At 37.0% G+C, this 17,191-nt stretch overlaps 1 pseudogene; it reads left to right on the forward strand.

Annotated features, from left to right (window-relative positions):
• Positions 1-17,191, forward strand: part of LOC136175737 (glyceraldehyde-3-phosphate dehydrogenase-like) — a 66,056-nt pseudogene that overhangs the window by 14,415 nt on the left and 34,450 nt on the right.

The following is a 17,191-nucleotide window of genomic DNA, read 5'->3' on the forward strand; positions in this document are numbered from 1 at the left end:
GTAATGCCTTATTTTAAGGTCTACATACATTTAACACTAATATTTGTTCACCAAAAAGTTAGAAATAGACTTTACATTCTTTTTTGTATCCCTAACACTTGCTACAGGCTTCCCAGGTGGCACAGTGATAAAGAATCTACCTGCCAATGAGGAGACGCAGGAGACACATGTTCGATCCCTGGGTCAGGAAGTTCTCCTAGAGGAGGAAATGGCAACACACTCCAGTATTTGTGCCTGGAAAATTCCATGGTTAGAGGAGCCTGGCAGGCTACAGTCCATGGGATCGCAAAGAGTCAGACACAACTGAGTGCGCACACACACACGCACACACACACACACACACACACACACATGATACTTGCTACAGAGCCAGAAATACAGTAGGCATCTATTAATTATTTATTAAATAATCTCCAAAAATTGATAAAACAAATAAATATCTCACTGACATGTACCTTCCTTTTTAAAGAAAAATCCCAGCCAAAAATGTGTGTTCTTCTCCAACTTTTACTGTTAGATTATACCTTTTCTTTGATATTGATACCATGCCTTCATTATAATTATTTACATCATTATCATATCTCCTCTAAAATAATTCCAGATTATTAAGAGCAGGATTCATGCCTAATAACCTATATATTTCTCTGGCAAAGGGTACTGTCAGTATTGGAACACAATCAATGCCTGCTGAAAGAATAATTACACAGAGATGTGTGATTGGAGACAGTATTTGCCTTCTTCTCCAAATGGGTCGCTGTGAAGCTCAAATAAAAACAAAAAGTCTATATACATGCTTTGTAATATATGGTGTGTTACACAATTTTAAAGGATCAGCATTGTTTCAATGATTTCTTCCATATGTGTATGAGAAAGCATACAGCAGTTTTGGAGATTGTTGGTGCTCCACTATGGATATTCCTCAGAAGCTGCTGAATATTTCTTCCAATTCAACATGATGTAGGTTAGATATCAATCATGATTGATGGGTAGAGAAAAAATATTTGCTAATGGGAGCCATATTTACAATAGCCTTCAGGATTGTCCCACCAAATATTTTTATCAGATTCTTTTAAATCAAACTGAAATTATGCAACATCTATCTAAGAAATATTCTTGAATCCCTAGTATATACCAGCCAATATTAGGTAAAGATATAGTGACAAACAAAATGGTCATGGCCGTTGCCCTCGGGGAGTTTATTTACCAAAATAATTTAACTCTAACAATATAGCTATACTTTTATAGTCTTCCAATCAAATCTCTTTTAAAGATTTTAAAGTAGATACTTTAAGCTTCTTTATTTCTTTATCTCTTCACAAGATTTAGTGAGAGCTTCAAAATGAAATTTCTCTGTGTAAAGATTTCAGTAATCAAGTTTAACCTTTTGAATCCAACAGAATAATACCCTTGTCACTCAGGGCTAAGTAATTAACAGTACCTGGTTAGTTAATCTTTTGATTCTTGGTATAAAGAGGTCTGATTAATTTAGATGGATCAGTCAATATGCTTTGTATATAGTAGAGACAAGTTGTGTGGCTTGTCCACCTACACTCCTTCTTACAACTTTGTGTCTAATTGAATGAGAGCACTCATTCAATTGAATGAATTGAATGAATTCATTCAACTAATTGAATGAAATTTTGTGCCCTACTCCTAAAATAATAAAAAGAGGAAGTTGACAACTTTAGAGAAACATCTGACAGATACTGCCAGACCAGAGTCCTTCAATGCCATCAGTCTAATAAGAAATTCCTGCCCTAACCTTCTGACGCAGCAAACCCAACAAACCCCAAGTTTCTCAACAAATATGCTAGATTGTTTTTATAGCAGTACTCAATGAAGAAAAGTCACACACATACACTGGAAAAAACAATTTTGACTAGACAGAACTTTGTCGGCAAAGTAATATCTCTGCTTTTAAATATTCGTCTAGGTTGGTCATGGCTTTTCCTCCAAGGAGCAGGCATCTTTTAATTTCATGACTGCAGTCACCATCTGCAGTGATTTGGGAGCCTATAAAAATAAAGTCTCTCTCTCACTGTTTCCGTTGTTTCCCCCTCTATTTGCCATGAAGTGATGGGACTGGATGCCATGATCTTAGTTTTCTGAATGTTGAGTTTTAAGCAAATTTTTTCACTCTCTTCTTTCACTTTTATCAAGAGGCTCTTTAGTCCTTCACTTTCTGCCATAGGGGTGGTGTCATCTGCATATCTGAGGTTATTGATATTTCTCCCGGCAATCTTGATTCCAGCTTGTTCTTCATCCAGCCTCAGCATCAAATAAAATGGTAACGATTCCATATACAGTTACTAAAATAGCCCTGTGATAGCAACTTTCTTGAACCTGTTCCATGCATTTTACAGAGTTTTAGTAAGTCTTTTATTGTGGTACCTCTGTATCTACTGACCTGCTGAAATATTAGGTAGATGAGGAAAATTGTTCTGCACAGACACCAAGAAAATAAATATTTGAAACTTGAAGAGAGGATAAAAACTGTCTCTCAGTTTAGGATTGGTATCAGCAAGAACACTGGGCTCTTTTGTGCCACTAAAAAGTGATTATGGTCCATGATACCATCAAAAACCAATTCTTCTAGAAATAATCTCTTCTATGAATTTTTTTACAACATGTCCTCCTAGATTTTTTTTCCTAGCTTAATTACCACTCGAGTGTTGACACGCTTCCAAACTTAAGAGTTCCAGTCAATAACTTTCACATATCAATGTTTTAAAATATTTACTAGCCTTTCACATGTGAATATCCTACAAGCACCTCAGTCTCAATATCAAAAATTAACCTCAGTTCTCCTCACCCCATACCTATTTCTTTCTTTGTAACTTCTATCTCTGTAATGACACCACTGATCATTGAATTGCCAGGTCAGAAACTGAGGCATGTACTTCTCTCTTTACCATGACTCTGTTAAATCCATCGTCAATCCAGATAATTATAGCTTTTTATTATTTCTGAAATGCATTTAGTTCTTATAATCCTGTTTTTACCACTCTAACAAGGTCATCATTATCTTTTATCTGGATTACTATATACTACTGTATCATTTTTCTCTTCTAATCTACTTCATTATTGGATTAGTCTTCTAAAATGCCAATATGTTAAGCTACATCCTTACTTAAAACTCCTTAATAACCTCCCAGTACCCTCCAGGCAAAATCTAAGCTCTTTCCTCACAGGGTGTCATGAATTCATTGTTGCTAATTTCCCTCACCCTAGTTTTTTCATCTTTCCCTTTGAACTTCAGTAATATTCAATCTCTTGCTCCTCCCTAATACCATTGTGCTAACACCAGTTCTATTTTCTCAAATTTTATACATGCCAGTCTTTCTGCCTGGAAAATTCTTCTTTTGGCTTCTTTGCCTGGTTTTTTTTTTTCAGGTAACACTTTCCAGGTAACAATTTAGATACAACATCTCTCTTGACCTATGTGTCTTGAGCTCCAACTCTTCACCTCTTTTTTTCCCATCCATACTTCCAAAGCACCACTACTTTCTTCATAATAATTCTTATCGACTTGAACCGCAATTTCCTGGTCACTTCACTGCCTTGACCACTAGATTTTTAATCACATGAAGACCAGGATTGTTGCATCATTGTTCAACATTATAACTCCAGTACCTAGCACAATTAGCACTTGAAAAACATTTGTTCATTCCCCAATTTTTCTATTGCCTCTTATTTATAAAAAAAATGACAAATTTTTGTCCTTTATAAACATATTGTCAGCCTATCCTTACTTTAATCACTGTGTCACTTTTATCCAATTAGCATAATGGACTTTTGACTAAGATTTAATTTGAACCAACCATAAAATAAAATTTGCAATTTTTCCCAGCTAAGAAGAGTTTGCATACCAGGACCTTATCTCCTAATACATTCATGGAAATATATCCCTCTTTTTAGTTACTCTCCTTTCTTTCTTTCTGTACTTTATAGTACAGCCTCTTGGAAATGGCAACTCACTCCAGTATCCTTGCTGGGAAAATCCCGTGGATAGGGGATCACAGTGGGCTACAGTGCATAGACTTGCAAAGAGTTGGACACGACTGAAGCAATTGAAATAAGCACTTGATTTCTTGTCTGGTCCTCTAAGGATAGACTCTGAGATTTATGCACCTTTTTACATCTCAAAGCATGTACCTATTGTACCTATTCCCCTCTGAAGAAATGTTTGTTCAATTTAATTGGACATAAAACCAGGGAACCACGAGCCCAATCTTTCATTAGAGAATATACTTTGAATGATTCTCCAATCGGACCCCTCAGAGGCGCTCTCCATCTTGCTCTGTGTGTAGAAAGGCAGACCTCAGTGGTCTACATCAAGGAGCTCCCGTGCCCTTTGGTTTCTGGTTGGGTTTGGCCACTGAGAGGCCACGGCAGAAGACGAGCAGTAAGAACACTGAGCTAAGCATGCTTATTCCCCTGGAGCCTCTCCTTGCTGGGTCACCACTGAGTTCCAATGCATGTTTCCCCCATGGCTGCTTCAAGTCTGAGTCCCAGTGGCTGCTTGCTGTTATAAGGATACACATACCCAGGATATGTTGCTCTTGATTATTTCCTTTAACTCTGCCATACCTTTACTAAATTATTCTCAGACTCCCCAACTTGAACATGCTATATTTTCGTGCCAAAACCTTAATTGATCAGGTCTTCCCATATATTCTCTGACCACATCCCACATCTACTTTCAGGTCTTCTCTCCAGCCCCTTTGGATCTAAATTGACTCATTTTTACCCTCACTGTGTTTTGAGACATACTAAGCCCTTCTGGGCATAGGAAAGAGAAATTGTGAGCAATTAATAGGAAGGCAGTGACCCATTCCTCTGATTCATTAACCAGGCTGGTCTAGCATGAAACTATAGGTAAGCCCAATCACAGGGAGAAATCAACTCTGAGCCACATTCCATCTGAGATTTGCAACCAGTACCCAGCATACATAATTTTATACCTTTTACTCTTGGTGCAGTTCTTATCCATGAGGGTCTGCTGGTCCCATTAAGTAATATTAGCCACTGCAAGCAAAGTAGCCACCCAGAGAGGAATAGCTTTCTAATACCTTAAACTTTAGTTTTCTTCTTTGTTTTCAGACATTCCACTTTTGCCCACCACCATATGTTTTCATGAACTTGATATTTTCTGGTTTATGCTGCTATGGATGGATATTCACATTAGGGTAAACTGCCTATACACAGAACTTTATATACTTCGGGGAGGGAGAGCAGAGGACAACAGCACACAGGTTAACTCCTTGGTACAACTTTGAACAACCTCTCTGTGCTCCAAGCAGAATGGCATGCAAGAACACATAACTATTTCGACATTATATAGGTTTGCAAATAGTCTATTATTTTGCTAAAATGATTGTAACAGCTTGCATAAGCTTCTGTAGTTTAACCTCAAACACTAGCGTTGAAGTATACTTGATATTCTAGGTCAATTTTTCACTTAGTTTTCTCTAAATGTCATGTATATGTAAATCTCATGTCTTCCTTGATTAATTGCTGGGGTACCCAATCTTTATGAACGTCTCCAACAATAGAAACCAGGGACAATTTCAATTTTGTATATATGCCTCACTTTTGTTAAACTGAAGTCTGAAATAGGTTATTGGATTATTGAACCTTCCTAGTCTCTTTTCTCATTTGTAAATAAATATAAATGAGGTAAAGCATGTATAGAGCCTAATTTAATGCCTGGCATAAGTGAGTACTGTATAAAGTCAACAATGTAATCCAGGTCTCAATAAAGTTGGCTAGTTTTTAGTCTATTTCTCCTTTGGCTTTTCTCTAATATCCAATATTATATATCAATACCTTCCTTATTACAAGAATCTCTTCCTTGGTTTCCATGACCTTGTATTTTCTTCAGTTTCCTCTATCTCTCTAGTCATCTTTTCAGTCTTGTTTCTAAACTCATACTTTATAAGTTTAAAGTACTGCCTTAGGCCATGTTTTTTCCTTTCTTTAAACTGTGACCTCATCTTTGCCAAAAACTTCAGTTATCACTTATGTCTCAAGGCACAAAGTTTATCTGCAGTTCAGTCATCTCTGAGCTCCAAATCCGTGTATCCAACCACCTACACGGCATCTCTACTCAGATATCTAAAAATCAAAACTTGTGATCTTAATCCCTAAACTTCATTTTCTTTCAATTGTTGGTCTCCCAATGTATGAAAACAAGAGCATCTATTTCTTCAAACGTGGATATGAACTTGATACATCTATCTCATTCTCCAAAAATCATCCATCTCCAACCCTATAGATTTTCTCAACTATCTTTTGAACCCACTGATTTTTTGTTCCATCCCACTACAACTGTTTTAATCTACATTTCTCATCCAGACTACTGAAAAAATAAATACACTAACTCTTCCACTCATGCCTTCACACTTGAGTCAGAATAAACATTACCAAAAAACCTTGTCATGTCGTGTCCCTGATGAAAGTACATGAATTGTTTCCCACAAGTATTAGAATAAAACAATGTTTTCCTATCATGGACTCCTTGTACCTTCACCTTCTGTGTTCTAGTTACACTGACCATATTTTACACCCTTGTATTCACCATGCTCCTTACTTCCAGTCAGGCTTTAACACATTATTCCTGCAGGCTCATGAAATGTTCTTCCAGAAAAGCTGTCCTAATCTGCTAGGCTCATTCAGGTTCCTTGGCAATATGCTTTCATATTTCTGTGGCTATTTCTTTCTTAACATTTGATTTCATTCATTTACCCATTCACCAACTATGGTTAGTGTCACTGCAATAGGCCTTGCAGATAAGACAATAAATGAGATACTATTTCTGTTCTCACTGCATATTAACATTCTAGCTTCTGTAATTTGCAATTAGAGCTAAGTTGTCTGTTGTTGTTCAGTTGCTCAGTCATGTCTGACTCTTTGTGAGCCCATGGACTGCAGCACACCAGGCTTCCCTGTCTATCACCACCTCACAGAGCTTGCTCAAACTCATGTCCATTGAGTCAGTAATGCCACCCAACCATCTCATCCTCTGTCATCCCCTTCTCCTCCTGCCCTCAATCTTTCTCAGTATCAGGGGCTTTTCTAAAGAGTCAGCTCTTCTCATCAGGTGACCAAAGTGTTGGAACTTCAGCTTCAGCACCAGTCCTTCCAGTGAATATTCAGGACTGATTTCCTTTAGGATTGACTGGTTTGATCTCCTTGCAGTCCAAGAGACTCTCAAGAGTCTTTTCCAACACCACAGTTCAAAAGCATCAACTCTTTGGTGCTCAGCCTTCTTTAGAGTCCAACTCTCACATCCATACATGACCAACTGGAAAAACCATAGCTTTGACTATACAGACCTTTGTCAGCAAAGTAATGTCTCTGCTTTTAAATATGCTGTCTATGTCTGTCATAGCTTTTCTTTCAAGGAAAGAAATTCAATTTCTTTTAAATTCAATCTTAATTTATATTAATTCAATCTTAAAAGTACAATTGTCTGCAGTCATATTGATTTAATATCTGACTCTCAACAAACTGTTGTCACCATGAGGATTGCTGTTGCTGTTCAGTCACTAAGTCGTGTCTGACTCTTTGCAACCCTATGGACTACAGCATGCCAGGCTTCCCTGTCCCGCACTATCTCCCAGGGTTTGCTCATACTCATGTCCGTTGAGTCGGTAATGTCATCCAAGCATCTCATTCTGTCATCCCCTTCTCCTCCTGCCCTCGATCTTTCCCAGCATCAGGGTCCTTTCCAATGAGTCAGCTCTTCACATCAGGTGGCCAAAATATGGCCTTACAACAAACTACTCTAAAGTTTAGTGGTGTTACACAGTAATTGTCATTTCTCATCTCTCCTAGTTTCTTTGAATCAGGAGTTGGACAGGAAAGAGTTCAATCAGAGAAACAAATACGCTGAGGGCTTGAGTTATCCTAAGTCTTCTACTGGATCGTTAATTCAGACTATTGGTTGAGAATCTCAGTTCCAGTGTTTCTGGATCGCTTCATGTAGACTTGATGCCTACATGGATACCACCAATGAACTTTTTGAGAGAGAGCCAGGTGGAGCTAGGTCACCTTATATGAGCATCCCTTAAATGCCATGCACTATCACTTCTGCTATATTTAATTGATTGTGGTAGCTGCAAAAGTTTGCTCAGCTTCAAGGTAGGGGTGCACAGACATCTCCCCCACACATTTCAGTGGGAAGAGTGTCAGTTGCATTGTAGAAAAAGCATGTGGAATAGAATATGCACACTTGCATGCACACACACATACATCTTTGGAAACCCAAATGTCTACACACATTATTATAATCTTACTGCCTTATCATGTACATAGTAAGTACCCATTAAAAACTATTGAATGGAGTAATTAATGGATGAAATTAAGAGGTGAAATCATGAAGGCTAGAATATAAAATGTCCTATGTATAATTCATTCATTTATTCCCAAATATTTTTAACATGTTCTAAGGAGATGTGAGCCAGCATACCAAGTCACTGGTTTCCTAACAACTCAGTCACTATGACCGAGTGACTGAGTTGACTGAGTGACTGAGTTGCATGTGAGTTTTTCTGCTATAAAAGCATTGAAGTCTGTGAACTAGAGAAAGGGTTAGAGATGGTTAGAAACTTCTCAAACCTGCTCCATTCTCCTGAATTTGAATTGAGGATAACATATAGTTTAATTCTTAATTGTGCCAGTTTCTTCTACTATCATTCTACAGATGTAAGAGATCATTGCTTTGGGGCATGAGTGGGTGATAATTAGAAGTTAATGCCAGTAAATGGTATTTGGAACTACCTCAGTCACTCAAGACTAGTTGAAGCATTCATGCATCATACAGGATAAGTCACCTGTTAACTATGGAATTTACAAGTGTCACTGAAACAATGAGCAATGTCTTCTCCATGTTGTAGAGAGGATAGGGACAAAAACAGAATTGACAGTTTCTGCAACACTGAATTTACAGGCAATGAGAGTTAATCATACTATGGGATTCATAAGGATTTTCAAATGTATTCTTTCTAGGCTCTCCTGTGAGAATCAACAGTAAAAATGAAAAAAAAAAAGTTAAAATGATATTTACACAAGGCTTTAGATTATTAGTTTTTGCAGTATTCACATATTTCTGACTGTGGAATACGTTCCAGTTTCCAGTTTATCAAAATTGTTATAATCTTGTCCTCTGGGTAAGTGGAGTTTTTCTATATTTGGGAAATATTTACTTCTGTTTTATCTATAGATGGAAGAGATGATGACTTAACAAAATCCAGGCAGAGTCAGAGAACTGAATCTCATCAGCCTGGAGTCTAGTCTTTCCACTTCTCTGATGCCAAGAGCAAGTTAGTAACCGACTGGACTAATCAGAGGTCAGAATTAAGTACTATAACTCATTCTCTTCCTCTTTACCTTTTGCAAACACAGCAAGTATAGGGGTAGGGAGATTTCTTTCTTTGTCAAATTCCTCCCAGCTATTCATGGGCAATCTTGATGGGTTTTCCATGTTCTTGCAACCAGAGATTCTCTACTTGTTGTAAATCCAACAACCCAACAAAAGTAGATCCCATTTAAACTAGAAGAGTCTCAGTAAAATCCAAAGACAGAAATATAACCAGTCTTCAGGAAGAGACAGAATCAAACACTGGGTAATTTTCTCATATGCTTCTATATTTATCTATTTCTTTCTGAAAACTCTCTGTCTCCTCTACTCTCTTTCTTTCTCTCTTTCTCTCTCCCTCTCTCCCTCCCTCTCACATCAGCCTTCTATGTACGTAAGTATGAATTGCTTATTTTGGCTTATGTTAGGTAAAAGATGACAGGATATGGCTACTCCTCAACAACAATAAATAAAATTCACATGTCAATGTTAGAGTCACATAAAACTTAATTAGCCATCTCAGTTAAGCTCTCAGTCACAATTCCAAAATCCTGGGAGACAGGATCAGCTAGTAATTTTGTATCAGCTAGTAATTTTTTTCAAATTACCATGAATTTGTTACTCAATTTACTGGGTGATTTGGGTACTTTGCCTTTTTAGAAATGAAAAATAGAAAAGATAAGACAGTAAAGCTTCAAAAAAAAAAGACAGTAAGGCATATAACAATGCTTTATATATATATATATATTTACACACACACACAATACATACACACACACACGGGCATCCCTGGTGACTTGGTGGTAAAGATTCTGCCTGCAATGCAAGAGATGCAAGTTTGATCCGTGGGTTGGGAAGATCCCCTGAGAAGAAAATGGTAACTCACTCCAGTATTCTTGCCTGGGAAATCCCATGGACAGAGAAGCCTGGTGGTCTACAGTCCATGGGGGTCACAAAAGAGTTAAACACAACTTTTTGACTAAGCGTGCACACATGCATAAATAGATACGTAGACCCAGATTCTGGGAAAGATTAAAAGCAGGAGGAGAAGGGGATGATGACAGAGGATGAGATGATTGGATAGCATCACTGACTGAATGGACATGAGTCTGAGCAAGCTCCAGGAGTTGGTGAATGGCAGGGAAAACTGGACTGCTGATATATATTATCAGTTCAGTTTAGTTGCTCAGCCATGTCTAACTCTTTGCAATCCCATGGACTGTAGCCCGCCAGGCTCCTTTGTCCATGGAATTCTCAAGGTAAGAATACTGGAGTGGGTTGCTATTACCTTCTCCAGAGGATCTTCCTGACCCAGGAATTGAACCTGGGTCTCCTGTGGCTCCTGCATTGCAGGTGAATTCTTTACCACTGAGCTAGCAGGGAAGTGCGCATATACTTGTATATGAATACTTGATACTATGTAAAATATACTATACATCTGAGTCAAAAATTTTGAAAAACACTTGTAGATCATTTTAGAGGAGATTAGCCTACCTAATCGAACCATATATATACTTTTTTCTGAAATAAGCTAAAATGCCTTATATACCTGGCTATGGGATTCCACCACATCTGGGGAAAGGGTGTGGTACAGTTCTTAAAGAAGAGAAACATCACACTTAGGTGGTGTAGAAATCCCTGGAGTCATTCATGCATAAGTCATTCACGCATTCATGGCTTCTGCTTTCAAACCTTGCCTCCACATCCTAACCTTGGCCTGACCTTAGATGAGATAATTAACTCTCTGTATCTCATATTTATCATTTTTTAAATGAGATCTTAATAACTTTACTGTCTCTCCTACAGATTTATTGTGAGGATTCTATCAGATAATTTATACTTTTAGCACTCTATGCCACAGAGTTTAAAATGTTTGCTCTAATATCAGCCATAATTATTATTTATCATCATTACTATTATCCCTATTGACAAACTGTATTATTCCTATTGACAAATTGTATTAAAAGCATTAATGTCATTTAGAGCCTGAAATAAGTTTTTCTCTCGGTTAGAGGATCTCACTGCATGAATTTCATACTCCAGTGTTAACCCCCCAAGACCTTCAATATTCTTTCCCCTGGTGTGGGACTACTCTTCCTTACACAGGTGATAGATAACGGAAACTTTCACTTCTAAAGTGAAACAAGTGTTGTGTAATGACCTTCAACTGATCTGTACTCACTGTTTAATGTATCAACCTATCAACATTTACTCATGCCTTAGGTTAAGTCCATTGATACTGGGTACCCTTAGATTCAGATATTTTTAACCTTTAACAATTGTTTGAGCAAAATTTATCTGAATTAATTTATTCTCAATTATTTTTCCCAAGGAATTCCTTTGTCTTCAAGTAACTAGACTGAAGAGTTTCTACTCATAGTTTCAGTATATATTCAGGGATGACGGAATACAAAGGGGAACATAATACACAACTTTGAGTCCTCAAATAGAGATTCCTAGTTACCAAGACAACAAGCAAGAAGGGCCACCTTTATGGGAGTACAATTGTGCAGTCACACAGGACCTTGAAATCAGAAGGGCTTTGTACTTAGTCTAATGCTCTGTTGTCACCATCTTGCAATTCTTAATAATTTTATCTTTGAACTTCAACTTTGGAAGTGAAATACAATGGGACAATAGAGCAGAGAAGATTCATGTAATCTGTGGATTCCCTGTTCCTTCTCATCCTATTTGCATATAGCATTCATGATGCCCCATGAGGACAGAATTCTAATAGATTCCAAATGTGTGGTACTTCATTGAGACTCACATAAGTAAAAGGTAAACCCATTAAGCTTAGAACAGAATAAGTGGGTGTGCTGACAGGCCTGAGAAGTCACACTTTATTTGCACCAGAACTTGTTTCAAATGTAGAAAAGTAGAAAATGGCATTCCTAAGAAATAAGAGAGACCAAGGAACCCTATCACATCCTTCTAACTCATGTTATTTTCACTAAAGGCTGGGAAAGGGAAATTGAGAGTAATTCTAGTTCTTTTCCTTTATGTCTTTCCTTACTTATCAACAATCTGAAGATAGAGATACTGGTAGATGAGTATCAAGGAATCCAGAAATTTTATCAAGGAATAAAATGTAAAAGTTGAGTTAGTTTTGTGAAATGTTTCTGTTGTTTTGGTAAGAGCAAAACACATGAATGTGTGAGCTACAAAAGGCAAATTATATAACTTCAGAAAGTCCACATAAGAGTTATGCTTGTATAATTGTATTTAAAACCGGCATTGGACAATATTAAGATGAAAGGTAAAATCCATGCTAATAGTTTAAAGTTTTAATTTTGTTCACTTAGGATTACATGAAACAACCAATAATAAATGCTACCATGAACTGAGAGTGAGACCATGGAAGAAATAACATTTTTAGTATATTTAACATAATTTTTTACCCTGTTTTTTGTACAAGGAAACTCTCATTTTCCTTTTGCACTGGGCCTTGCAAATTATGGATCTGGACCTAAAAGTAGAATTAATTAACTAAGAAATATGATGTAGGAAATGTGAGCCATTTCTTGACATTTAGTTTCCTTTTCTGAAGTTCTCTTTTTTTTTCCTTCTCTCTAAATTTACACAGCATTTTGCTTTTCTGGGCAACTGAGTTTCTCAGGAGATCTTACTTAAAAAGAACTGTTTATTATTTAAATGTTTGTTTAGTTTCCCTGTTGACATGCAGAGAAAGAGACACCACTCTCTCCATATTTTTACTTTGTTTTGCTCCCTTCTCACTGGGCCCCACCCCCCACTACTTCACACTCAAATTTCATGGGTGATGACGAGTCAGATGGCATTTGTCGCCAAAGCTCCCTTGGGTATCCTCGCAGTTTAGATCACCTCCACTGCAGACAAAGCTGCTAGAAACACATGCAAAACTCAGTTCCCCTCAGAGTTATTCTGAGAACCTTAATTCACTTGAGAACGGGAGGATGGCAAAGAACTTCAGCCTACTCTCCAACTTAAAAAGCAGAGAAAAACATTGGTTTTTCTGTGATGACAGATCAGAGGAGAAGGCAATCAGAAACAGCATTCTAGCATAGATGGTCAGACTATGACAACCTTCACACGTCCCAGGCAATACCATTTCACTCTCAAAAGTGACAGTTTTCCTGAGGTGTGGTTAGAGGTGTAATGAGTGAAATGTAATGTGTGGAATTGCAAGGAAGAGGATGGGAATGTTGATATTGAACCAAATGATGAGCCTAAGGAGGCCCACAAGGAGGAAACATATGGCCATGCATATGCATGGTGATTTGGATCAGGAGCACATGTGGCTAGATGACAGGATGGCAAAGCTGGGGGAGAGCAGTCAGAATCCATCCTAAAAGCTGCTGACTTTCCACTGAGTGCTTCTCCACGGTGGGAAGACAGTTCTCTATTATATTAGAATGGATTTCTTCACTCTCACAAGCTGGGGAATATCTGGATGTGAATAAGAGTACAAATAAAATGTATCATGCTTTGCACTTGATTTTGCATGGAGAAGTTGAGTTCTTTATATATATAAAGTGAATATATAAAAAAATATATATATATATAAAATCAGTGAAAATCTAAATATCATGAATTTGAGCAAACTCCGGGAGATAGTAATGGACAGAGAAGCCTGGCAGGCTGCAGCCATGGGGTCGCAAAGAGTCAGACATAGCTTAGCAACTGAACAACAACAACAATATATGTGTGTGTGTGTGTGTACACACCCGGATTTTTGCCATCTGTGTTCTTTTCGACTGAGCAATTCCTCATACATGTGATAACGATGATGATGATGTATATAGCATAGCCATCTCATCTGTCTGTATTGTTTGAGCCATACATAACAATAAAGCAATCACATTGGTCTCAACATAGTATAGCACCATTAGTGCTACAGGGCAGAAATGAGGTCAAAAACATGTAATAATAAACACGATATTCATGCTACTTAGCCAATCAGTTTTATTACATGTGGAGCAGGAAAATACAGTAGAGTCTAGATGAACATCCTTTACAGAGGAGATACCTGGCATCAGTGATAACTATAACAGAACGCACTATGTGTGAAGGAATTGATATGAGATGCTCTGTGTATCTGACCCCAAAAACATTCTTTTGAGAGATTGTCTCACTGTAAATATAATTTAAAACATGATTTTCTATCTATAGCTATAGAGTGTAACTTCTGAAAATAGTACACATTAAAAGTTGACAGTTATTTTTCAGGTAATTTGATTTTCAGAAAAATTGCCACATTTGAAGACCACCCAAATGGAATGTAAAGACTGAGAAATTTCACCTTTATTCTATTTTGCAATTCAAAATATTTCTTGTTGTTTTTTATGGATGGAATCCTTCTGTTGTATCCTGTACTGTAATTATGAACTCTCTGAGGCTATTTAGTGTATTATTGCTGAATGCCTAATCCCTATTTTACTATTGTTTCTAAAATAAAGAATATGCATCTCCCAATAGTAATTTAAATAATTCCAAATAATACTACTGGAGAGAGTACAGAGAAAAAGGAACCTTCCTACACTACTGGTGGGAATGTCAATTGGTACAGCCACTATGGACAACAATATGGAGTTTCCTTAAAACAACTAAACATAGTGTTACCATATGATATGGCAATCCTACTCCTGGGCATATATCTGGAGAAAACTGTAATTCAAAAAGATACATGCACCACTATGTTCATAGCAGCATTATTCATAACAGCCAAGACATGGAAACAACTTAAATGCTCATCAACAGATGAATGGATAAAGAAGATGTGGTATATATATAAGGTGGAATACAACTTAGCCATAAAAAAGGATGAAATAATGCTCTTTGCAGCAACATGGATGGACCTAGAGATTATCATACTAAGTGAACTAAGCCAGGCAAAAACAAATATCATGATATTGCTTTTATGTGGTATCTTTAAAAAAAATACACAAACTTATTCACAAAACAGAAAAAGACGCACAAATATAGAAAATAAACTTACAGTTATCAAAGGGAAAAGGGTAGGGGAGGGATAAATTAGGAGGTTGGGATTAACATTATTATATACACAATAAATTACTAAATACACATTACTATATACACTATAAATAACCAACAAGGACCTACTCTATAGCACAGTGACCTACATTCAGTATTTTATAATAACCTATAAGGGAAAAGAATCTGTAAAAGAACATACACTGTGTTGTACTCTTGAAGCTAAGAGGACATTGTAAGTCAATTACACGTCAAAAAAAATAAAAAAGTAGAAAACACCTTAAACAACTGAGAGAACCACCATTTAAAGATTTTTTTAAAAAAAGGAATTCAACATCCAGCAAAGGTCAGAAGTAGAGAAAGTGCAAAGTTAATTTTTGTTGAATAAATACTCGTGAAAGATCATAATTTTTGCAAGATGCTTTTAATGGCAACCCACTCCAGTACTCTTGCCTGGAGAATCCCATGGATGGAGGAGCCTGGTGGGCTGCAGTCCATGGGGTCGCTAAGAGTCGGACACAACTGAGCGACTTCACTTTCACTTTTCACTTTCATGCATTGGAGAAGGAAATGGCAACCCACTCCAGTGTTCTTGCCTGGAGAATCCCAGGGACAGGGAAGCCTGGTGGGCTTCTGTCTATGGGGTCACACAGAGTCGGACGCGACTGAAACGACTTAGCAGCTTTAGAAGTGGCACAGATGGAGTAATGAAAGAAACACTTCTTTCATAGCACTTATAATCTAGTGAGAGTATAAAAACAATAATTATATGAACAAATAAGCAAACAGATAACTTCAGATCAGAGTTTTGAAGAAAATAAAACAGGGTAATAGAGAATAGCTATGTGTAGGAGCTTCCTTAACTAGGGTGTAGATATAAATTCTCTGAGTTATAATTCAGCTGATGAGAAAGGAGTTGGCATTTGGAATCTTGGGAGATGAACTTCTCATTGAGAGTAGGAGGGATGAAGAACCTAAGATGCAAATCACTTTAGAATGTTTGAAGTTCAGAAGAAAGTTCAGGACGGTCAGAGCATAGTTAAGCAAGACATTAAAAAGTAGGAGCATAAGTCAGCTAGCAGAGATCACAGGACAGGAATCCGATCATACTGAGTGGGCCAAAAACTTCATTTGGGTTTTTCCATAAGATGTTACAAAAAACCAAACGAACTTTCCAGCCAACCCCAAAACAAGGACACAGAAATGTGTTTCAACTTCTAGGGACTTTATCCTGTTTTGACTTGTTTCATATCTGCATTTGCTTTATCTTAACACCTCTAGTTCTTGAGGACAAGGCAGTGTCTTAATTAAATAAAAGAAAAAAAAAAAAAACACCTCAATACAGAAAAAAAAAAAAAAAAAAGATAACAACTTCATTGTTCTATCCTTTGACGTTTAAAAGAATTTGGCTTAAAATACTCAAGTTCTTGTCTGGACAGTCCCATGGATAGAGGAGCCTGGAAGGTTATACTTCATGGGCTTGCAAAGAGTTGGACATGACTAAGCACACAGCCACACAAGAAAACCAGTAACTGTAGCAATCCCTTCAAAGATTACTATGGGAGTAAGTAACATCCACTGAATTGGTTTCATTTGAAAATTAATTAATTGAATTAGAAGATTTGAACATTCAGCAGGGAAAAAATTTAAAAAAGAAAAGGAAATCCTCACAATTCCCATGTGATAATGACTAAAATGAAACTTCAAATCAGAGTTTCAATTTAATGCTGAAACAACTGGATAAGCTTATCATGAATAAATAAATAGGCTTTATATTAAAAAATATATTTACAGACTAAACATCATATCCTGATGTTAGGAGTTTTTTCCAAATATTCAGTGAACAAATAAAATAAT

Source organism: Muntiacus reevesi, chromosome 9 (genome assembly GCF_963930625.1).
Source record: "Muntiacus reevesi chromosome 9, mMunRee1.1, whole genome shotgun sequence".
In the NCBI taxonomy this organism is placed as follows: Eukaryota; Metazoa; Chordata; class Mammalia; order Artiodactyla; family Cervidae; genus Muntiacus; species Muntiacus reevesi.